This window comes from Oreochromis niloticus, linkage group LG17 (genome assembly GCF_001858045.2).
Source record: "Oreochromis niloticus isolate F11D_XX linkage group LG17, O_niloticus_UMD_NMBU, whole genome shotgun sequence".
In the NCBI taxonomy this organism is placed as follows: Eukaryota; Metazoa; Chordata; class Actinopteri; order Cichliformes; family Cichlidae; genus Oreochromis; species Oreochromis niloticus.
The window spans coordinates 27307687-27332172 of record NC_031981.2 but is presented as its reverse complement, the minus strand read 5'-3'; the positions used below and the strand labels follow the sequence as shown (position 1 = coordinate 27332172).

The 24486-nt window shown below is 42.4% G+C and overlaps 1 protein-coding gene across 1 annotated transcript in view; it reads left to right on the top strand.

Annotated features, from left to right (window-relative positions):
• Positions 1-24486, top strand: part of gmds (GDP-mannose 4,6-dehydratase) — a 174670-nt gene that overhangs the window by 70279 nt on the left and 79905 nt on the right. The gene's annotated exons all lie outside the window — the stretch shown is intronic.

The following is a 24486-nucleotide window of genomic DNA, read 5'->3' as shown; positions in this document are numbered from 1 at the left end:
TATGTTGAGATGAAAGACTCGACGGGTTGCCATGTCTGACAGCAGACCTCTTGCAGCAGGCTGTGTTATTATTAGGAGGTGATGGTGGTGGTGGTAGTGGGGGGTGCTCTTTGAGATGGGTGTGGAGGTAAGGAGGTTACAGCGGGGAACTTCAGTTTAACAGGAGAGCGCAGTGAGGGAGTCAAGGCGTCAGAGCAGAGTGTGGTGGTTCGTGCTGTTAAGGCGGGGCAGGGAGCCCTCGGTGGCGTCAGCGAAGCATCAGTCACTGCATGGTTACAGGAAGACTGCTCATCAGTCATGTCCAACGTAAGCACAGGGTCATTTTTGGCTCCTGTCACAGGAAGTCTGACTTGGTTTGCGATGATAAAATGGAAGCATATAATGTTAGTTTTTCAAAAAGAGACTGTGATTGTATTCTGATGTCATGCACATGGTTCACAGGGGATGAAATAAAGGATGGTGTACTTAAATTATAATTCACTTAAATTTAAATTCAGTTTTATTTATATAGTGCCAAATCACAACAACAGTCACTTCAAGGCATTTTATATTCTAAGGTAAAGACCCTACAATGATAGAGAAAAACCCAACTATCAAACGACCCCTTTGAGCGAGCACTTGGAGACAGTGGGAAGGAAAAACTCCCTTTTTAACAAGAAGAACCAGACTGGAGGAGGGGCAGCTCCGTCAGAGATTAATAATAACTAATGATTAAATTAAAAGTGGTGTATAAAACAAACAAACAAGAGGTGCCTGAAGAAGAAACACTGAGTGCATCATGGGAAGTCCCCAGCAAGCCTCAGACCATTGCAGCATTACTAAGAGAGGGTTCAGAGTCACCTGATCCCGCATGTATGTTCCAGCTCTCATGTGAGACAACAGTATCTGTGACTGACTGGCTTGAGACCTTTAATAAATTAGGAGTGTTAACTATGGGGTTTGAAGATCCGATGAATGAGTTTGTTTTCCACTCTGTGGCAATTTAGAGTGAATTTCGAGAGTCCAGTGCAGGTTTTTTATTCCTTGATTGCAGCTGAGGTGTGAAGTGTTTTCACGTGTGACTGATCCCATTAATACTTTATTATTAACAGCCGCGTAGCATGCCAAACTCTGATTTGTACAGTACCAGATAACAATACGATGTTATTACATGATCTATATAATATAATATAATATAATGTAATATAATATAATGTAATATAATGTAATATAATATAATATAATATGTATATGTATATATGAAACAAGGCTAGCTTTTATTCTTGCGCTAGAAAAATGCTGGTTGTTGGGTCTCACTGAGCGCATTTCTTGATCTTGTTATGTTAGTCTGACTGACCATTTCTGTGCTTAATGCCAATACGTGCAGCCGTGTTTATGTGTGCGTGCGCTTGCCTGTCCAGGGCACCCTGCCATGAGAAGCTCCAGGTTTCCTGTGGGAACTGCCGACATTCCAGCTCTGGTGAATCAGGCACCTCCTCGTTCTGCTTCTCCTGTTTCGGAAAGGCGGATTTCGGGAAGCCAAACAGAAGCTGGAGGTGCTGAGGGGAACTGAGGTGGAGGCGAAGAAGGGAGGGCGTGAGGGGGATGAGATTTGAAAGAAGAGGTGAAACAGACGCGTGTTTGTGGGACGTTTGTGCATTATGCATAAGTAACCCGTCCCTTCTGCTGAGAGTTCACCCCACCCAGAAGACCATCAAAGGCTGCGACTGTCACCACGCCGCCCCCCCCCCTCCGTCTGCCTCCCTCGGTTTTACTTTGAAATATCCATCCAGTCAGCATCAGCACTATGTTACCATGGCAAAGCCAAACAACTGGCAACCTGTAAACAGAACCATGTGTGTCTGCTTTAGGCTGACAACTGCTTTTCCTCCTGGACTCTCTTTCCCTCTCTTCACCCCACCCAGGACAGGGAAATTGCTTGTAATTGGCTGTGGATGGATTGCGGGTGGCAGGAGGGGTGTGCTGTGTGTCTGCTCTAACGACGTCTGAAAGCGTGCAGCTGGCTGGGCATCGTCTCAGCCTGGTATCGGGTGTCCATCCCAGGCAGGCAGGCAGACAGACAGACAGGCCTAGAACTTCCCAGCTACCCTCAATGGAGGCCTTTATTATCATTATAGTATTAAGAAGCTTCAGCATAAAATCGGCAGATAAAATAATTTAAATCCTCTTGATCTCATTTTCATGAAAGAGGTTAAGCTTTGGACTTTTTCACTTTTGTGACTGTGTTTGAAACATTTGGCTGGCCTTTTTTTTTCTCTTTTTTTTTTGATTGCGGTTTTCTGCGATTTGGCGATGCAGAACAAATTTCTGACTCTGAGCCTTCCCGAGTGAAAAGCAAACCCACAGCAATCAGTCACTGTGCTATCTGAGAAGATAAAGATGTAATAGTCAGCCACCTTTCGCCAGGACTGCCCTCCTCCCTACTCTCCCCCTCTCCTCTCACCCTATGCCGCCATCCTGAGTAGGCTCATGGTGGGTACAGCTGTTTGGAGCCCCTACCACCTCCTCACCCCCTCTATCACCCTCCCCTTCTGGCTGCAGAGAGCCATTTCCTGTGTGGAGAAGCAGGCTGATGGGGAGGGAGCCGGAGCAGCCTAGTGGTTTTGGCCTTTTCTCCCCCTCGGGCTCCATCCTGCTTTAGTTTCTCGCTGTCTTTTTGTCCGTTTCCCTCCCTCTTGTGTTTTATTCTTTATGTCCTTCCTACCTCTTAACCTTTTATTCTTTGTACGGTCAAAGAACCGCGTCACAACTCCACCAAACTCTTGCTCCCTCTTGGTGAGCAGCTACCACCCAGTTACTAGATATTTCCCTCTGACATCTAATAAGCAGCTCCTATTTTTCTCCTGCCTTGAGCTGGCTTTCCTCTTCTCCCTGCTGTATGTCTCGGCCTACAAACTGTTGCCAGATGAGATGTGGTTGACCCGATGGCACACCCCTCTTTCCCGCTCTTGTCTTCTTTGAGTATTTATTTTCAAAATATAATTACTTGTGAAACTCCCGTCGTTGGAAGGCATTTCATCGCTGTCCTAAATCTGTGTGGTTGCACCTGTATGGCAGTAGCCCTCTGATTCCTGGCATTGTGTGAAGGCAGCAGGGTGACAGGACAGCCTTGAGGGTGTCATTTTTCACCTCGTTTATTTTTCTTATCCGTTTTTTTTTCTGCTGCAGCTGCCTGTCCGTGCAGTAATGGTTACAGATGAGGCTAATTAACCAATCACAAAGCAGATCAGGGCCAATCAAAGATGATTGATGAGAGCAGCAGGCCATCCATCACATGTTTTTGGCCTGGGAGGTGACAGTGAGGGCAGGCTAGGGGTGTTCGTACAGTAAGACAGACATTTACATCAACATTTTGAACTTTTAGTTATCCAGAGTGACTCAGTACCTCGTCATCATCTGTTGTTTTGTCAAGACTGTAGGCTTGATGTAAACGTGGATGTCTGGAACTGAGCATGGAAGAAAGTGGAAAAAAACAGCTTTGCATTTAAATGCATGGGTACTGGATAAAGAAATAACAGTAACATATTCAGCAACCACTCTTCTTCAAACTTCTGACTAATACAGCATGACCATGATAAATTATTCAATCAAATTTAATTTATATGGCACCAAATCACAAAAACAGTCACCTTAAGGCACTTTATAGTGAGTGAAAGACCCTACAATAATGCAGAGAAAACAAAGAACACCCCAACAGTCAGACGACCCCCTATGAACAAGGAAGAAACCTCCAGCAGAACCAGGCTCAGGGAGGGGCGGCCATCTACTGCAACTTGTTGGAGGTGAAGGGAGGAAGACGGGAGAAAAGACATGCTGTGGAAGAGACCCAGGGATGAATGATAACTAATGATTAAATACAGAAAGAGTGAAAAGTGAAGAGTGAAGAATAACTCATCAAAGCCCACGGCAGCCTAGGCCTATTAGGGGAAACCTGACCTTAAGCTTTATCAAAAAGGAAAGATTTAGGTCTAAACTTAATGTAGAGACATTGTTCAGTGGAAAAGGGGCCCGAAGGCTCTGTCTCCCATTCTAATTTTAAATATCCTAAGAACCACAAGTATCCCAGCAGTCTGCGAGTGAAGTCTCTCAGTTGTGATTTGCCATCAGTCATGTGGAAATATGAAACGGTGCACACGACATTTTTCTGTATCCACAACACTTCACTTTTTAAGAGCATAAAGAATTGATGTTTAAGTAGTAGGACTCAGTAATTCATTTCTGCACACATACCCAAAAGTCTAATTGTTATCTTATGCATCAGAACGGCATACAGTGACAGGACAAGATGTTTATTTCTGGTGGTGTTCACCTATGATGATTTGGCAAAGAATGTTTTCACATGTCTACATGCAGTCCCGTGAAAGTACTGAGTACTCCTTTCCTACGTCCACAGGAATTAAGAGGATAAGCAGCAATCGGGTGCTTCTAATCAAATGAACTTGAATAACTGATGATCAGCAAGTTCGAACACTTCTGTAAAAGCAGATGTTTTGACAGTTTGCTGGTTTGGAGCATTCCTGCGAGCGGATGTGCCAGCAAATTCAACCCAACGTCAGACTGTGCAATGTTCAGTGAAACCTTAAAAACCCCGAGAGCCGTGCATAAATGAACGCCCGCAGAGCACAGCGGTTATTCAGAGAGCTGATAAACGTCTTTGCCTGCTCAAAACACACACAACACTCACAACATAGCTGGAGTAATAAAGACCCACAATGGGAGCTAATAGGGGAGAGGAGAAGGAGCATTAGATTTCACCACCAAGACCGTCTGACTACAACAGCAGCTTCCTGAAACCTCTACGCCTACTTGTTGAGAACACCCACCTACTCATGCCTATACAAGTGCTGAGCAATAAAGTGAGAAAGATGCTGTGACTGAAGCTACTGTCCCACACAGCAGCTGTGCACACACTGATGTATATGTGATTGTGTATGTGCACGCTCTCTTGTGTTCATTGCAGGTGAAATGTGAACCGTAGCTTTAGTAGTAGCTCAGTAAACAAGAGTTTGCCCCCTCTCTGGGGAAAAGCAGTGAAACCTCACCAATCCTCCAGCCACCTCTTCATGCATGAATGCATACATACACACACTAACCCATGGGGCTTATTTCACCTACAAGTACATTCACACAGCATGATGACTGAAACAAATACAGCACTTTATCCCTTATAAAGGACTGGTGAGGATATGTGAGCCCCAGGTTGCCCCCAAAGAGCCTTTAAAATCTTTTTTTTGGGGGGGGGGGGAATAATGGGCCTAACTCCAGACTTTCTATCCAGGGAGGCTCTTGAGGGTAAATGTTTTTTTTCCATTGCAGTTTAAATACTCATCTTGTCAGAGTTGTAGTTTTATATATGCACACTAAAGTTACCTGAAATGACACCAACTTTTTTAGTTCAGTTCGCCTAAAAGAAATCCTCTAGTAACAGGTCTAGCAATTTTGTATGAAAAAAAGAACAACAGCGCTGTGCACGCACTTGCTCCTGTGCTGCCACTGAGCCATGCTGCACAAAGAAGTTACTTATCACTTGCTCTGCCTACTATGGGGCATGAGAGAACATCCAAATGAGTTTTGACAAATGTGGCCATGTGAAAAAGAAAGTTTCCACAGGACTGTACTATATGCAGACCTGTGAAACACCACTTACTGCTTCCACAGGAATTAAGAAGTCTCAGCAAATTCATCCCAAGGTCAGATGTTGCAGTGCTTAGAGAAACTGCAAAAACCCAATTGCCACATGTCTCACACTACAGACTTCATTTAAGACTTTCATGTTAAAGTTCATGACAGAAAAATTGGAAAAAGACTGAACCTATATGGCATGTTTGGAAAAGTCGCCAGGAGAAAGCTTCTTCTCTTTAAAAGAACATAACCACATGGTTTAGGTTTTCAAAGTTGCATCTGACCAAACCACAAGACTTTTGAAACAATGTTAGACAAGATCAAAATGGAGATGTTTGGTCGTTATACATACTGCCATGTTTGGTGAAAACCAGCTGTCAAGCACGGTGGTAGAAGGCTTGTGATTTTGGTTTGTTTTGCTCGTGTGTATCCCACAGTATGCTAGTCAAATGTGAGTTCATTAGTCCAACAGCTAAAGCTAGGTCAAAATTAGGTTATTTAACATGACAATGATCCTAAGCATAATAGGAACCATGAATGGTTGAAAAAGGATCAAAGTGTTGCAAAAAAATCTAGAAGTCTAGACCTCAGTCTTTGAACCCTAATAGACCTTTAGCAGGCATTTGCTCATGCAACCTCAATGAAGTTGTAAAGGAGAGTAGGGGCAAAAGTCTTCTACAAGGCTGAGCCACTGATAAAGTCACAGAGAAAATAATTACTTCAGGTTTCAAATGTTGAAATTCCTCTTAGACTGAGAGAAACTTAGCATCCAAAAATCTCCTTGGAGCTCTATGTGTGTACCAGATAACATAGATGTATGATATATGTAGGGGTCATATGGAGCCATTTTCCACTATCCGTGTGGAAAACCGCTTTTGACGTGTGCATGGTTTCACAACATTTTAAGCCTGTTTAGAGCTGAAAAAGCAGTTTATTTGTGAGAACAATAATAAAAAGAGCAGTTCCATAGCACGTTCACACCTTTCAGTGCTTGCGTACTAATTTGACAAAAAGAAAGCTGCAAAAAAAAGCAGTTCGGAATACAAATTATTGGGTTATAATATCTTTGTTTTCTTACTGATGATGTGCAGTTTTAACATGTATGTTTTGAAAGTTTACTGCGACACAAATCTCATGTCTGCCAATATAATTACCATAAGTTGCAAATGTTTTTTCTATTTTTTTTTGACCATCATACCTAAACTTACTTGGCCATAGCCAGGTAGGAAGACGAGAGCTGGCTCTGCATAATCACTGAGTGAAACAGTGTAGGAGTTGAGCTTTGATAGAAATAATGAATTGGGTGAGATTCTTGAGATAGATGTCCAGGGAGGCACTCTTGCCCCATCTGTCCAGATCCTAAATCACTGAACATGTTTACTGTGGCATTGCACCAGAGGGACAGGGAGAGCGAGGGGCAGTGGGAGTCTTAGAGAGGCGAAATGTTGAATATGTTCACAGCACAGATAATTCAGCGGGATGATTAATTGAGGAAAGATTGGGTAAAATCTACTCCCCCTGCTGCTCTAACAATAGAAGAACAGATAACAGATCCGTGATAGAAGTGAGGAGACCTTGTTAGGGTCGCTTTAAGTGCGTGAAGGTTGTATGTGTTTCTACATGTGATATGTATTTCAGCTGGGACCACTGCCACGAAACCCCAGTAAGTGTCCTTGTTTTTAGGGAGATTTTCAGGGTTTTCAGAGAATGACTTCCTTTTCTTGCCCATTCTCCTGTACTGTTCACTTCTTTTTGGCCTGCTCTGCTCATTGTAAAAAAGTCAGACCTTGGAAGTGAATATAAAGCAGGTAATCAGTTTGACTGTTAGATTTATGTAGGTAAAGAGTAATAAATGATGACTGCACTTTTAGAAGTTATATTACATGTACCTGGAAGTAAAGTGCTTTGTGTCATTAAAATAAAAAGAAACAAAGCTATGAAAATCTTTGGTAAATGAGGCCAAACCTTAAAATCACATGTTTTATACATAAAGAAAATGTAGCAGCCTTTTTAACTTCAAAAGGCAAACCTGCTGCTTTCCATGTTTAACAGCTAAAGAGGCCATACTGTCCTGTTCAGACAGTAAGGAGAGGGTGATGGGATAATATCATTGTTCCTCAATGAACCATAGAACAGAAAATTTGACTCTAATCAATTCAAATGTTGTTAAAGTGAGTAGTTTTGCAAAGTTTTGTTGTGTCGTTTGCATCAAAACCCACAAACTCCATCTTCTGACATGCAGAAACGAGATGAACCGACTGACTGATCTGAGAAAATGGATTTGCTGAAAAGGAAATGTATCTGGAAAATAAAGTAGCGCCTAGACTTGCATAGTGAAATCTCTTCAGTCACATCAGTTTTAACTGTAACTTTTGGACCAACATAAATTGGAAACACTTGAGCTGGAAAAGTAACTGGAAATATGAACAATTACAAGACGGTGCAAACTTGATTTAGTAAAGACTGATAGAATGAAAAGCTCCAGGACAGCTGCTAAACGGAGTGTGTGGTTAGATGTGCTGTTTTTGATGTGCAGTTGCTCTGTGTTTGGGTCCTTAAATATCATTAAACTCCTCAGACCCTGTCTCTCGAACTAAATTAGCTTTGTTTTTCTTGCTTATTAGTCAGCGTTTCTGATCTTTTTGGGCTTACCATCTCTTAAAAATAAGGCGAAAAGCACTCATTATCCCCTGCTGTGGGAGTAGGCAATGAAAATAATTAACTCTGACACAAGTAACGACTTTATTTTCCTGTTTCAAGGCCGTTTCAGTCAATAAAAGTCTGGAAATGTAGAGTCTTCAGGAATACAGTATCAAAACCATCTACCATCACCAGTTTTGTAAGAACAGCTTTTGGAAGTTGTAATGTTAGATTTACTGAGGGTTGTTTTTTGCAGTATTGATTGTTAGAGCAAATCATTTTTAAATCAAAGCTAAATGATACATTTACAGTAGAACTGCCAACACTTTTTTTCCCTGACTGAAGGATTCAAAAACAGCCAGTTGTTGCTTGAGTTTGCCTTTTAGAAGAAACCACTGCCTGCCCAGCTGGGTGGCGGGAAGACTCTGGTATGAAGATTGTCTTGCTGTAGGTCATTTTTAAAATAGAGAAGAAATGTTTCAGGAAACCTTTTGGACAAAATCGAATCTTTGCTTACCAGCATGGAACATGCACTTGTGTTTTTGTAGCCTGGACCTTAGGAATAAGTCTTTGTAATAAGAAGAAAAGAGAAATGGCTGTACTGCTACTGCTGAGCTCTAGCGGTACTTCAGAAAAGTTCTGTGCCTGTGTCTGTGTGCGCAGGCCGCAGCAGCTGGCCATCTCTCTCAGACTGACAGGCCTAAGCTCACCCCTGCTGGGCTGAGGATGAAAGCAGATGCTCTCCTCCTTCCTTTCCCGCTCTGTTTTTCTCTCCTTTCTCTTTGCGGCCTTGTGTAACCAGAATCCTCAGCTTTCATACGGAGCCTGTGGGATAGTTTGCACCCTGGAGTCCTGCAGAAAGCAGAGACACACATACACCAAGTGACTGAAATATTTGATGCTGTACTTTGAAAAATCTAAGCAGATTTTTCTGTGATTGCAAAATAAGCCAAACTGCTGATATGGATCAGTGTTTATTGCTGTCTTAACACAGTGCCATTGTATGAGAACCCAAGTGCATACCAGTGGAAATTCGCACAAATTATCATGTGAATCAGGAAATACCTGATAAAAGAAGCGATAAACGGCATAGAGTTTGCGTAAACATTCAACGACAGCATTCAGTATTTATGTTTTCCATATTCTGCACTTAAAAATTGCAGTCAGCTTTTTAGTTTTCAATAGATGGACTTTGGCGCAACCACTGATTATTGATGCTAACATGCTACACAACTTAATGTACTAATTAAAGTAGATCAGGACTTCTCTTAATTAAAAATGGAAAACAAAGGCCACAGAGTGTGCTTCTTTCAGTGTGTCCTCACCTGTTTGCTCTTAGGGTCAGTGCAGGATTTCAGCAGGTTTGGTTGAAGACAAATTTGTGGGTGAGGTGACACCTAAACACATGCAAAAGACAAATATACCTCCCACCTTGAAAGCAGGGAGCAGGACAGGAGGAGAGGGGGCAGGAAATAATGGATGGACTGACGTCTCTAGAGGGGGGGTTGTCAGTGGTCAGGCAGGGCACCCCGCTGGGGATTTAACAGACCAGCACAGGAGGGAGGGAGTCAGCTGGTGATGACGAGAAAGAGTGTGTGTGTGAGAGAAGGCTGAAGCCTAATGACTCTTTTCTACTAGCAGCTACTCAGCTTGGCTGACTCTGCTCAAATTTGGTCGTTTCCCATTACAACTCAGTACCAGCACAGTGTGGGTGGAGTCATTATAGCAAGTTCCATGACGTCGTTTGTATGTGACACAAACACAACAATGGAGTATGTCTGCACCTCGTTGTTGGACCGTGGTGTTGGTTTGTGTGTAACTATTTCCCTTGTTGCCGTGTTTCAAAAATGGAGGGTTTGTTTTAAGTGAAGGCATTGTGCTCGTGACTATTCCAGTGACATCACTCCCTGGCCAATCAGAGGCATGCAGTCTGTTGAGGTCACATTTCTGGGGTCAAGTTAGCAATTGCATGCTTCCTGTTTGTGAGTATACGGCGATTGTATGTGATAAATATGCAGAATTTGCAAATCTATTGCCAGCTTAATACACAGATATTCAGATCAAACAGAAAGTCATGCTGCGGATATTCAGTCTAGCCAGAATCTGATTTTGAAACAAAAAATTCAGAAATTCCTCCACAAATAGTAACGTAGTCGCTGCAGAATGGTAATTTAACTGCTAAGCGACATAAGGGCTCAATATGCTGTTTTTTTAGAGGAATATACCAAAATGCAACCAGTTGGCAACCAGTTGAGTTGAGTCCCCAATTGCAAAGAGACTCGTTGCAGGCAAGTTGCACTCCGTGGTGCAGACTGGCTTCCACTGAGTGAAAGTTATTTGCAAACGTTCACCAATCTGTTTGAGATTGATGGCAGTCAGTCCGAGTCAGACAACGATTGTCTGGAGACAAGTTCCCTCCCACCAGGTGACCAGTGCAGGTGCCTTGCAGTCAGAAATGGTCACTCGGAGGTTGACGGGGGTTTACACGTTCAGCTGCATCTACTTCCAATGAGTCACCAAATGCAACCAATGACTCTTTCTAGTTGCAAGGGAGTTACTATCCTATTTTTGTTGTGTGTGTGTTTAATTTCACTGTATGTGACGCTCTTTAACACCGTCATCAAAATCAGTTGCATGCAGTCTGTTGATGTCCCAGCTGTCTTATGGAAAAATTATGTCTTTAATAGAAAACATAATATCTGTCAAATATTTTCCACACGAAAGATTACATTTTTAGCAATTTTTCATTTAAAGGAGCTGTTCACAAAGCAGAAGTGGTATGAAAAAAAAGTACTTGTTTAAACAAGGAATCATGTTTCAGGACCGTTTCTATTTACTTAGTACTTTGAACTGACTTTTTTCTTGTTTACTAATCAGTAAACTTTGGTTAGATTCACTTTAAACCCTTTTTTTAAATCCACTTCACAGAGAGAGGGAGAGAGAGAGAAGCAGTAGTTAGGGAGTCCACAGCTGGCCTGTGAAACTGAGACACTCCCTGATTGGGACGGACAAGTGTGAGAGGCACTTTAATGCAATAATCCCTCCCAGGCCTGTGTGTGTCTGTGTGCGTTTAAATGTTGTCATACAGAAAAGGCTAAGTCTCTGTAGTGACATTTTAGGGAGTATCAGTGTAGCGTGGGGAGTGAATTGAAGCTGTCGCTCGTCCAGCAGACAGGCCTGATGGAGTAGAGGGATGTTTAGAGGGCTGGGAGTGGGGGTGGGAGGGTCATCTTGTTTTAATTGTCTGAGGAGTCTGGCCAACTCTTTGGGGCTGGAATGTGTGTGACCTCTCCTCTCTCCCCTTCACACTCCCGCGCTCGCACTCTGTGCGCGTCGCCCTCAGTCGAGCAGCTCGTGGGAAGATTCTCGCTCCGGATTTTTCGAAACCGGGCCAAATATTGCAAGAGCTCAGTCACAGTCTCGGCGCTTCTCTTTATCTCACAGCTCTCCCACTCTGTGTCCCACTCTTTCCGTGGTGTTTTTTTGTGTGACTGATTCTCAGCTTTCTGTGTGATGCTGTGTTTCTTTGCACATGGATTTAAAATAGTGAAAACTGTCAAAGTTCAACAGTTTGTATGTACTCTGTCTTAAATTTCAGTTTAATATTCTTATTTTTTTTTCCAGGATATCAGTACATATTACTTTAGATATTAAAGCCAATGCTGGGAGACCATTAGTTCAAATTCTCCAGTGTTAGAAAATGCTCTTCAGTTGCCACATTACTGTAAAGATACACACCTACCCATGAAAGCTAAAGCTTTTCCTTTTTTTGTATGGTTTAAACAAAAGTGCTAAGAGTGGAGCTCCAGAGTTTTGTATGTGGAACTTTATATCTGGCAAAGCTAGTTGTTTCCTGATTAATTTTTTTTTTTCAGATTCCCCTCATCGGACGCCTGATATTAACAGCCTGAAATGACCGTATTAGGGATATTCCCACTCATCAATGGCACTCAGAATAGAAAAAACTCTGTGAAACAGAGTGTCTAAAGCCGGAGTTTTGCATCACAGGGCTCATATCTGGTATAACAGTATACATGTGTATATATGTATGAAGGAAAATAAGAAAATGCTAGATAGGACCTCTTAACCAAACTTTTACTGTGGGTGTGTATGTCTGTCTGAGCTTTCAACACAGGTACTGAGGCTGGAGGGGAATTTAGATGCAAGCCCGCTGAGAGTTGGCTGTAGTGTATCGAGCGTGGCAGAGACAGCATCCCAATCATTCCACTTCAAACAGGCCTGGTGGCTAGAATGAAATGGAAACATTTGTTGGGTCACAGCACTGAAAGCTTGTCTTCCCTCCTCACACAATGCCAGATGGCTTCCTGATGTTGTCTGTTTTTTATTAGACTTAAAGTAGATCAGCGTTCACACGAGCCTGTGATATTAAACCAGCGTACGTCCCCGTACGCCATGCAGACCCACACACAGATATTTCACACTTAAAATCATGCAGGAATGCACAAGCATGTATATGAAATGTTCCATGCATGGAACATTTCATACATATTTCATACATATATACATATAGTCAAATTCCCACCATGGTGGGAATTTGACTACCAGGGCCGTGCCACTAAAAAATATACTGTAATTATGTTAATATTGCCCTACACATATGCAAACACATGCATGCTATGTGTAAATGACCACATACGTTGTATAAAGAAACGTGTGTCCGAGTACAACAGGGTTCCAGACCAGCACATAATTGGTGAAGAAATGCTGTGCAGAGGTGTTGGTCTGATGGATGAGGAGAGAACTGACATGGCATTCAGAGCCTCTCTCTGTGTACCACAATGAGGCTTTCACTCGACGCTGCTCATATTGAACTTTATCCTTATTAAAACAGCCACGATGGAGAGCTGTGTATTTGCTTTTAGAAGGTGGGACTTTCTAAGGGGGTGCCAACGATCTCTTTTTTTAATTAAGAAAGCCTAGTAATAGGAGTGTGTGTGTGTGTGTGTGTGTGTGTGTGTCAGTGTGACCTGAGGGGAGGCCCTGTCTGTGACCTCCAGTGATAGTGGTGGTTTGTTTTCATTCTAAACTTGCCCTAGAGTTACTGGTTTTGCACCTTATTTGACCTCGGCTTGAACTGGCTTCACCTCTCATTGAACCTTTGCTCCGCACCATTTTTAAAAAATGTGATTTTACGGTGACACCTGTCTGATTACTTTTTTACTTCTTCTGTTCCTGTTATTCATATCTTTAAACTTTCCCTCCCATCAGCTGGTTTCTCCCTAAAACTGAGGATGTCATCCTAAGTTAGCAGGTTAGCAGCCAGTGCCATCAAAGTATCTTTCAACCAGTAACATCCATCTATCACTTATCTTGCCAAGAATCTGAGCAGAAAGCCTCAACTTCTCTCACTCAGGCCACCTCTTCAAGCTGTTCCGGGGGTAGCCTGACTGGTAAATTAAACTGCTATTGTGCATTAATGAAATAAGAATAATACAGACTAGTATTTCTGGTGCCAACTAGCACAGCCACATTTAAACAGCTAGTCGATTAATTGCCCTCATCCCTAGGTCCGATTTGTTGATTGGAGTGCGAGCGTTGTGTTCAGAGCCAGCCTCTAAAATACAGTCGAGGAATCCGCTTCCTCAACGGCTGTATTTCAGTTTCTTAGGCAGCTCCTTGTCAGACAGGCTCACATGTACGTGCGTGCGCGTGCACTCAATCAGATTGAATGATTGCACATTTGTCTTGACAGTCACTATAAAAAGAGCCGCCCACTAAACGCTGCAGTCCTCTCATTATACCGTCACAGACCCACAGCAGGCAGACATGCTGTGCTCTGTCTTCTGCCTTCCTCTTTATTTCTGTGATTTCAGCTCTCTCTCTCGCCTCTTTTTGCTTATCTCTCATTTTTAAAAACAGAGCAAAGAAGAAAGAAAAGAGCAGCAGTTGAGGAAAAATAAAATGGTGTGGGTGGCGTACGGAGCAAGCGGTAGAGACATGCGTCACAGCAAAGGGGAATCCCTAGCGCTTCACACTGGAGCGGAGGCTCCATGGCTCCAGGGGAATGGCCAGCTCAAGTGTTTGTTTATGTCTGTGGGCCAGAGGGGAGAGACGGTGGCCATGTTCAGCAGCTACATGAAAGGCCCCGAGTGCTCTAATGAGCTGTAATTACCATGCGCGTGTGTTTACAAGATTGCGAGGGAGCGAGGAGGAAAGAGAATGAATAAGCACGTTTCTCCCCGCCTGTGTTTACTCCCCGTCTTCACAAATACGTTCGTTTTTCACAGCGCAATAGCTTGCCTCGTTGCCCTCTAAACCAGCGCAACCTCAAAGTATAGACTTCACAGATTGGTGACTGTCACGGCCTGTCATGCTTGTTTTATTCCTCGAGATTTTAAGCTTCAGGCTGGTGTGACATACTGTGAGGTGGGGAGCTTGGTTTCTCATGTGCAGGCCACGTGGCCCGGAGCATTCAAAAATACACAGCATACGGATTTAGAAGTTCTGAGAAGAATAGATGCTAAGAAAGGTGTGTGATTATCTGCTGAGGAGCCTGGCACAAGTCATTTAGAGAACTGAGACCTCACCAAAATAGTCAAACCAAAGGAATTATCAAAAATAGCCAGAAAGCTTTGAAGAGCTGCAAAGCTCTCCTTCTTCTCTGCTGGTGCAAAGTCACAGGAGACCTTTTCACTTTTAACGACACAGTTGATCATTTAATAAATACAAATTGGGTGACATGGGCTTCTGTAGCATGGAGCCACGAGTAATGCCCAGCTGTGACTATTTACACTACTGCATTTCATAATAACAGAAGGTACAATAATACCAGCCTTATCCATTATTATGTGAGATGCGACAGACTTTTATTAACATCTTAGCTGAGCTAATATCCTTGAAATCCTCCCTGCCTGCTGTCCGTCATGTCATAAAGGCTTGCGTGGGCAGACCATGATGAGTATATTAATGGCCTGGAACTGGAAATATGACTGTTTGTATTTACAGGCCATTTAGAGCTTTCCACTGGCATTCACACTCTCCAACCAGTGAAAACACGAGCCGCTGTACAGCAAACACCAGCCTACGTTTACTGTATGCCTCCGCCACTGAGAGCGCTCTCTGTGTTCTTCACGGCGTGTGTGTGTGTGTGTGTGTGTGAGTGCATGGACTCCTGCCGCCCCAAAATAGCATGTGCCCCTAATTACTGCTGCAAACACAGGTGTGGAAAGCAAGGCCTCCCTCCACCCATCCCAAACCAGCCATCTAGCACACAACACCCTGTGTGTTCCAGTTTGAGAGGACAGGAAGTCCAGACTCTGTGTGTGTGTGTGTGTGTGTGTGTGTGAGTGTGTGTGAGAGAGTGAGTGTGTTTGCATGTGCAAGTGTGTAAATGTGTGTGAAAAGAGAGCGTGCATATTCATGGTTCATCTGTGCATGTGTGTGTTTAAAAGCGAAAGTGTGTGTCTGTGAGTGACTGAATGAGAGAGAGTTTGTGTTTGTATATGAGCGAGTCCAGACCACACCTTTTGAAGTCGGCTGCACAGTGCGTTGGGGTTTGGGCACGGACACACAGCCCCTCCGTTGGCTGGCTGGAAACCTTATACCCCACATCAATCAGACCTGCCACTTATACATTATTCATAACCCAGACACACACACTTAAACACACACTCTCATCTTTAAGCTCTGGAGTTTTTGCTCCTTGTATCTCCCATTGGCAGCAGAAGTAAAACAGGGCGGGTTCGTGCTGCCGTTGGGGGGTCTGACTTCATTTACCCTGAGTAGGTTAGAAACAAAGGTGGAGTTGTGGAGATGTATGGGATTTTCTGTCTATTGCAAGTACACACACAATCATGATGTAGCTAATGAGATTTTAAGTTCTTGGGGAGAAGACATCAATTAAAATGTATTCATAATCAAGAGACATGAAGAAGACAAGACTGTTAGCAAGGCTGTCACAAGAATTTATTAACAGCAAAATACAAAAACTAATTATGACCGTAAATGATAATTACAGTCTGCAATCAAAAGACAAACAAAACTGTATAATAAATAATAAATTTCCCTTTCAAGGTTTTCTCCCCGTGCAGGTCTGGACCACGTCCGGTGTTTTTGCTATTTTTAGATAGGCTGGACTTTAGTTTACAAACCAGCTTAAGTCCAGAGGTGCACAAGAAAGAAAGAAAGCACAGATGGGCTATATTTAATTCAAGAGTAGGAGTGGAACTTGGACACCCATGTGAACAGGACAACTGAAGAAAGGGGGGACACACCACTGGGGCATCTACTAAAACTCTGTTTCAACCTCAAGGTCAAAGGTCAGAGGTCACAGTCAAGTTTCCTGAAAATCTTGTGGAGGCAACGGAAGTATGTATCTACAAGGATGCTGAGGGGTAGCACTGACGGCCATCAGTATGTTTATTGTCTGCCATCACTTGCCAGCATGATTGAATTGCTGTGTAGTTTCAGAGATAGCTCAGATGCACTACAAGTACAAAAACATAATCTAATGTGTAAACTCTTGGTTATATGAAGTAAGAACTGAACTGAAAACTAGTGTTCACTACCTGCATTAGGTCCCAGTGTTACCATCATCAGTTTGAAGGTAATGTTTCTGCTTTAACTTGGTTTGTCTTATTTTTAATTTCCCAGCTATTACTGGCATTACAGGTGCGTTCAGTTCCATTTATCTGCTACATAAAGTGGGTCTTTTTGCCATGTTGCCTAATAATTCTTAAAACTGAGATGTGTTGTGCTGTAATTACCTGACATATTTACTGCTGTGTCCGGCTTTAGGGCTTAGCACACATTCAACTCAGATATTTGAAAGCAAGTCCGATTCACTGCCATGTCTGTTTATAGCCTTCGGAAAATGTACGCGCCGTGTATGGAAAGCTATTTATCATTCTTTACCCCTGTCAGCCTCTCACTCTCTCCCTCTCCTTCAGTCTAAGCTGGTATTGTCTCACTCTCTACGGAGCCCAAAATGAGCAGTTTCCAGTCCGCTGTTTTCTTCTGACGTCCTCATCGCATGTCCTGACATTCTCAGACCACAGAGCAGAGTCTCTGTCCCCTCTGTTTTCATTCACAGACGTCAGTCCAAAGCTGAAGCAACTGAAATCGGGCCTCAGTGAACAAGTTGTTATTGATGTCCTGCTGTGCTCAAAACAACTAGCACTGCCAGTGGAAGACAGAGGCAATAAAGCAGACGGGAGCTGTGAGAACAAGCTGGGTTTGACATGAGAATTAGCTTTTGTAAACAGTCATAGCAGTTAGTGTCTGGCTACTGACAACCTGGACTGCTCCATTGTCGTATCTTCTTTGAATTAACGGCGCAGCATTTATAATAGGATTTGAAAACGTTGTGTACAAACTGTTGATGCATGACATCTGTTTGGCAGAGCTTGACAAAGTTGGGCTTATTAAATTTTCAGAGTTTGTATATATTCATATGAGGTCACTGATGAATTATTGATTAGGGGAAAAGTGTGAGGCGGGGGCGTTCGTGTGTTTGTCAAAGAGGAAGGGTGTTTCCCGCTTAAACGGCAGCAGATGCCTGTACGGCCGCTTCGTCTGCCTGCATCTCCTCTCTCTTTCACTCCCTCCACGTCTTTCTCAGTTTAAGGCTCAGGGCGCTGAAGCCAAATGGAAAGTGACCCCTGGCAGGCTGCGGCGTGTTTAACACAGTGGGTCACTGTCGGAGAAACATGCTGGCAGCATTAAACAAAAACGCGCTGGCGAGTTACTCAGACTGCATTTTGGAACGTTTTACCAAGCAGTCGTACAAGCTTTGGCAAAGTCACGCTGAGGTACGCCCAGAGTTTTTAGTGGGGAGGGAAAGCTGGGGGCTTATGGTGCCACAAAAATACTGATTTTTTTTTTTTTTTTGGGACAAACGAGCCTCGACGCCATTTTTAAAAATACACCCTGGACACAGAAACAAAAGGCATTGTTAATGGAGGGATTTGACTGGCTCTCACAACGGCTACAGGAATGGTTTTACACAGCGTTACAGTAGCCATGGGGCCCCTTCTTGGGGTGGGGAATATTGTGTATGTATGTGTGTGTGTGGGCTAGGGCAGGATATGAGGAAACCTCTGGGCAGCTCAGTAGATATTTGTTCGCATTAGCTTGGAACGTTTAGTTTAAACAGACACTGAGCTGGGTTCAGGTTCAGTTCGGACTGTGTGCACAAGTCTGTACATTTTGTTTATCCAAACTTTGGGGTTTTTATCTTGAATTTAAGTAAAAACGGATTAAACGGTAGTTCTAAGTTAGCTCTGTGTGTACACGGTCGTCTGTAATGAACTTTCTGTGAGACCACCAGTGGTTTTAGACTGAACCAGATCCTCTTGACGCTGTTTTATTCCCAACCCGCCCACTCCACTCCTTCCTCTGGGCAGGGCATGGCTAAAGATTACTGCGGCTAACACACACACTCACAGGAAGCCAATAAGGCATCCAAAGATCCACAGATGGTCCTATGTTTGACTGTTAGTCTGTTCAGATGGGTCAAGTATGAGAACCAGGTTGTTGTATATTTACTCACAGGGGAGAGACTTCAAGACTTGTCCATTGTTCATATTACTAGGCATTACTCTGAGATATAAAGAGATTATGTCTGATTAAATAGAGATTATGGATACATTTCTGGAATATTGTGTTTCATGTTGCTCACCATGAGCAGGCTAGAGTATATGAACATGTTATCCATCTTGTTCTCGTCTATTTTCCTACTTTCCTCAGTTGTGAAAGGGGTTTTGGCTTGGTTTATAGTCAGTGGTGATTAGGTAGTGCAATGCCCCTGTCATGTGGCTAAACAAACTTAACGTGGCTGTTTGCAGTTGGCAGAGCTGTGACTCTGACAAAGCAGCAAAATACCAGTGTGAATGTTAGCCATTGACAGACTGGCGTCCTGTCCAAGGTGTATCCTACTTTTCGCACTGTGGTAGCTTGGATAAACTCCAGCCTCATTAAGGATAAGTGGAAGAGGATGGATGGATGTTTATGCACTACTCTGCATTTAATTCCACAGCGTGTCTTTGTCTTTCACCTTCCCTTTACCTCCAAGAAATCGCAGCAGATGGCTGCCCCTCCCTGAGCCTGATTATGCCTGGTTATGCCGTAGACACTTGTCTACACCTGCTTATCTTTAGATTGACTTGTTATTTAGACAGTCATAATGACATTAGATTAGAGGCACAGTTCTATCTTGATAGGACACAGACAGTGACGATTCTTATACTTATGGTCGGTTTAAACTGTAGAAGCACCAGGAGAAAATACATAATCCACGTAGAATGACCCCAACTAAGCTGGTTTGAACAGAGATCTTGTTGGCGGTTGAGTTTGCTACACCAATTGCTGCCATTCATGTATTTTAAAATAAACGACTATGTATATGTTCTCAATATTAAACTTTGAGGAAAAAAATTCTTTAAAGGAAAAGTTTTCATCTGTAATAATTGAGGTAAAATGCTCCATCTAAAGCCATTCGCTAAAAACACAAAAGAGAGAAATACATTTTTGTGGGGTTATTTTTTCATGTTTTGGCAAGGGAAAAGAGAAGCTAATTAGGATCATTAGGCTGCAATTAATGATTCTTTTTCAAGTGCAATATATTTGATTCTTTTTGGACTCTTTAGTCCATCTTTATTTCCTTCCAACTCGCCCTTCTTGATTGGCTCCATTGCCACATGTTGGAAATTAAAATTTCTCAGTTGCATGAGTTTCAGTACTTGATTGAATTTTTTTTATAAGTTATACAACAGTACGTTTTAAAAAGTACTGCCAGTTTGGTGAGATCTATGTCTGAATGACACTTTGACATCCATTGTTAAGGATTTTCAAACCATCATCAGTCCAAAGATCTTCCACAACCACTGAAACTCAAAGTAACTTAAAGGGACGGAGGGTAGGGGCTCCCCAGCAAAGAGCCAGTTGGGAATCAAACCAAGACAGAACTGTTATTTTGTGAAGTACTGAGTGTTTGCTCTTGCCATCTTGGTGTTTCAAAAAAGGATATCACGGGTGAGGTAACGATCTGCCTGTGAAGCACAGGGACACTGCACACACATATGGTGCAGAAATCACAAAGTTGGGCCACCCTAAAGCATGTGCTGTTTGATCGTCCTTTTTAACTCTAACTGTGACCATAAATTCCATTTGAACTTTGTTAGATTCAGTAAGACTTGAAACTAACAACCGAGCCCATGAAGCCACCAAGAAAGTGTTTATTGATATCATAAATTATGTGAGCAGAACATTTCCCCACAGACTTGGGTTCTCTTTATTTATTTATTACCAGAGGAGTCACCCCCCTGCTGGCCATTCTAAACAATGCAGGCCTAAAGCATTTCCGAGTTGGCTTCAGTTTTCAAACCCATAGCCATCGTTTATACTGCCCTAATCTACTCCATGTACCTTATCACGGCACTGGAGTAGACTTCACACAGGCATACAGAGGTAATCAAGATGGGTGAGTTGGAAGGAAATAAAGATGGACTAAAGAGTCCAAATCACATATATTGCACTAGAAAATGAATCATTAATTGCAGCCTAATGATCCTAATTAGCTTCTCTTTTCCCTTGCCATCTGTGAAAAATGTGTAAACTCTGTGTTTTTGCTCCACATATTCTTTGATGGCACTTGCTGACTGCTGGTGTGTTTCACAGATGCAGGATGGGCTTCCTCTATTTAGTCCCATTCACCTGCTCTCTCTCAGCTATTAGCATGCTATGCTCTGAAATAAATGTTGCGAATTTGCTCAATGATGTGACCTCGCCGCATTCTCCGCTGACCCCATCCATCTTCATTAGACTTCAATTATTGGCTATAATTGTAATTGCCATGCTTCTCAGTCTGCATGAGAAATCTTGGCATGTTGACCACGTCCCGGCTAGGACCATAACTCATCACCGTGGCCTCCTCACCCGGGTCCTGCCAGCCCATCCTGAAACCACCAAGGCCAGAGTGGAAAGGTTAAAGGGTGGCGGGCAGTGAGGGATGGAAGGAGAGGTCGCGGCTCTGGTGAGAAGCACTGCCAGAGTCATCTCCCAAAATGCCTAACTGGAGTCAGCCACGCTGAGAATCATGGGAAAGCAATGGTAGACAATAAATCACAGCCAATGAGGTGGAACTAGCCTGCTTGAGACAGAGTTGACAGAGATTATTGATGTGTGTATGAGCGGCAGTGTGGATGCTTGCGGTGAAGCTATGTGATTCTGTCTGTGTGCAAGCTGTTTTTGTCACTGACATCACGCTGACTGAAACGTGTGCTGCCATTTAGCCTTTCACTTTTTGAATTGCTCACTTTACCATGTGACGAACAGTGACATCATTCATAATCCCGCTGTCTGTTAGCATTCCTCTGCTCAGCTCATTTTACAGTACAGACAGTCAGAGCAAAATATCAAATGTTTTGCAGCATGGTGCATGGTTATAATAGTCTTTCTACTGTAAGGGTTTCAGTACATGTGAAGACTTTTATGTTTAAAGTAAATGAAAATTTATCAAACAAAAGTAAAATCTTGAGTTACCCTTTTTTTTTCTTCATATTTTAAAAGCCAACACTGGGCAACTCCAAAGAGCTTTAAATAAGGTACCTACAGTACACCAGGTGTTACTAAATCTGAAAAAGCTCTGATCAACACGCAAAACTAAGATTATGTAGTTCCTGTTTGTGGTTTTATTGCAGTGTACTGTTGATTATCCATAGACCGCTTTTCGGACAATCACCTCTTCACCTCAAACAGATTTTTTGTTTAAAAATTTATTCAAAATTAGTCTTTCTGCTCAACTGCAGTACCTTCAGGTCTCACCAGGAGGGTGAGACACACATTTCACTCAATTTTTCTATTTATTAGAAACATCTAAGTAAAATGCGTCCAGTGAAGTATAAAAGCCCAGTAGTGAATCCTACAGTATGTTTACGACAGTTTTCAGTTTTTGTTGGAACTGTATTAAAACTTTGTTGATTCAGCCGTAGCAGTGCTGTGTAACTGTACTGTACTACAGAGTGTTATTATCGCCCTCATTTTTATAAGTGATGGTTTTAGAGTCGCGTCGCAGTATAAGACTGCATTAGCTTCATTTGTGTTTCCTTTACTGTTGACCTATTGATGAAATAAGCTGATTTCTAATGAATCCACCAAGCACTCACAGTTAAATTCTGTTCTCCTACATTACACATTTTATTCATTTTGTATAGTTTTGTATGAAATGTAGGAGATTGATTCGTGAATGCTGATGGTCACTTTTTCTTTTTCTTTTTCTCCTGCTGTCCGTCCTCCCTACGTCTCCCGTCCATCATCAGGTAAGATGTGACTTTCCATTATTTAAGTGTGGTGTGGGTGTTGAGAGCTGACCTTCTGAACTCCTCCCTACACACTATCCAACGTGTTGCTTCTTTTTTCTTTGTGAAATATGAGTATCTTCTATTTAAATACAGTCTCGAAAGGACTTCTTCGCACTGAAATGCAATTGTCTTTTGCTGATACACAGGCTGTTTAGGTGAAGACAGGTGTGTATGCGTGTGTGAGGAAAAGAGGGAGGCACACGCAGCCTTTGTCACTGACCTCGTGCACAATAAAAATACTCGTCACTGCGTTTGTGCCTGTTGCAGTGTAGAGCAGTGATGAGTGGCGTGTTAGAAGCCTCCAGCAGAATCCTAGAGTGCTGAAAGCAGAGCAGTGAATTGTGACGGGTTTGCACCCTATCTTTTACTAGGAGTCTTGTGTCTGTCTGTCCAAGTATTAGCACCTCTCTGTCTACTCTGCTACACTCCACTTTGCTGATGACAAGCTGCCTGCAGCAGAACATGTCGACACACACATTCAACAATTACCTGAGAGCGCACAAACAGCCCTGATGGTCCTTTTTTAGGACTTCACATACCCAGCAGACACTTAGCTACTTGTTTTTTGTATTCAGGCCACTCCTCAGGAAAGTGGAAAGAAATTCTATAATACTAACAATAATAATAATAGCCTACCTAATGTTGACAAATCATTATTAAATTAATGTAACATACTGTGAAAAAAAGCCTTGAGCCACACCTTATTTTATATTTTGCTAGGGAAATGTGAAATATTAAAGAGCTTGAAAGTCGATGATTCATATGACCAGCTTTATTCTTCAACGCAGCCTGATCTCTCTTAGGAAAGCTTTCTTGGAATTTCTTTAAGCAGTCTTCAGGAGTAGTTCTCCAGGTTCTTGAAGGATATTCAAGCCTCTTCTTTGGATGCTGGCTGCTTTTTGATCTGTTCTCTGTCAGGATGATCCCACACTTGAATTTGGATTCATCACTCCACAAAGACCTGCTGCCGTTGAATTTCAGCCCAGTTCTTTTGCTATTTGGCATACCTCAGCTTTTTCCCCCATTGCCTTCTTTAACCCCTTAACACCTAGTGTATCATACTTGATTAATGAGTTTTTGAGACTTCTGCGTCATCGCTGTGATTGTTTTGTCCCTGAAAAACCTAAAGAAATTGCGCAATATATGTTTAGGCATTAAACTGAAGAAAAATGTGGGATCAGTTAAATTAAAACTCATGTGTATGCAAATTAATATTTAGGTTTTTTACAAATTTGTCAGGTTCAGTAAACACTCCATTTACAAAAATAAAAATAAACCTTGCAGTTACATCACGGTTTAGGCTTAAAAGAGTTAAGAATGCCTCCTTAACACCCACTGACACCCTTTCAGATGAATCATCAGTCAACAGTAGGTGGATCGACTGAAGGCCCAAATGCATTTCTGAGGACTTGTTTCAGGTCTTTGCTGGAATTTTTTCTTCTTTCTTAAGGACATGACTTTCAGATACTGTTCATCCCCTGTGATTTCTTTTAGGCCTGCTGCTTTGCTTGGTCCCGTTTCCTCAAACCTTTTATGGGTCACTGCACATTATGCTGACATATGGCAAGTTGTGGGATAATGTCTGTTTGGAAATCACAATGTAAATACATTCAACTGAAGAAATAGAAAGAAATGATATGCTTTTGTAACAGGCTTCCAAAATGCAAAATGCATAAAATGTATTCATTGTCTTTCACATGTAGACAAGTCCTCCCTTGAGTTAGCTGCCTTTTTTATGCTTTAATGATTTATAGGTCAGTGTTAATTGGCTTAACAAACAAATGAAGTTGTTTTACTCCTAGAATGTGATAATTGATGCTGCATCTGGAAGACGTCACTTTTTTTCTTTTTTTTGTCTCCTGTGATGGTTTTTTTGAGGTTGACCAATAGAAACACAGACTGCTCC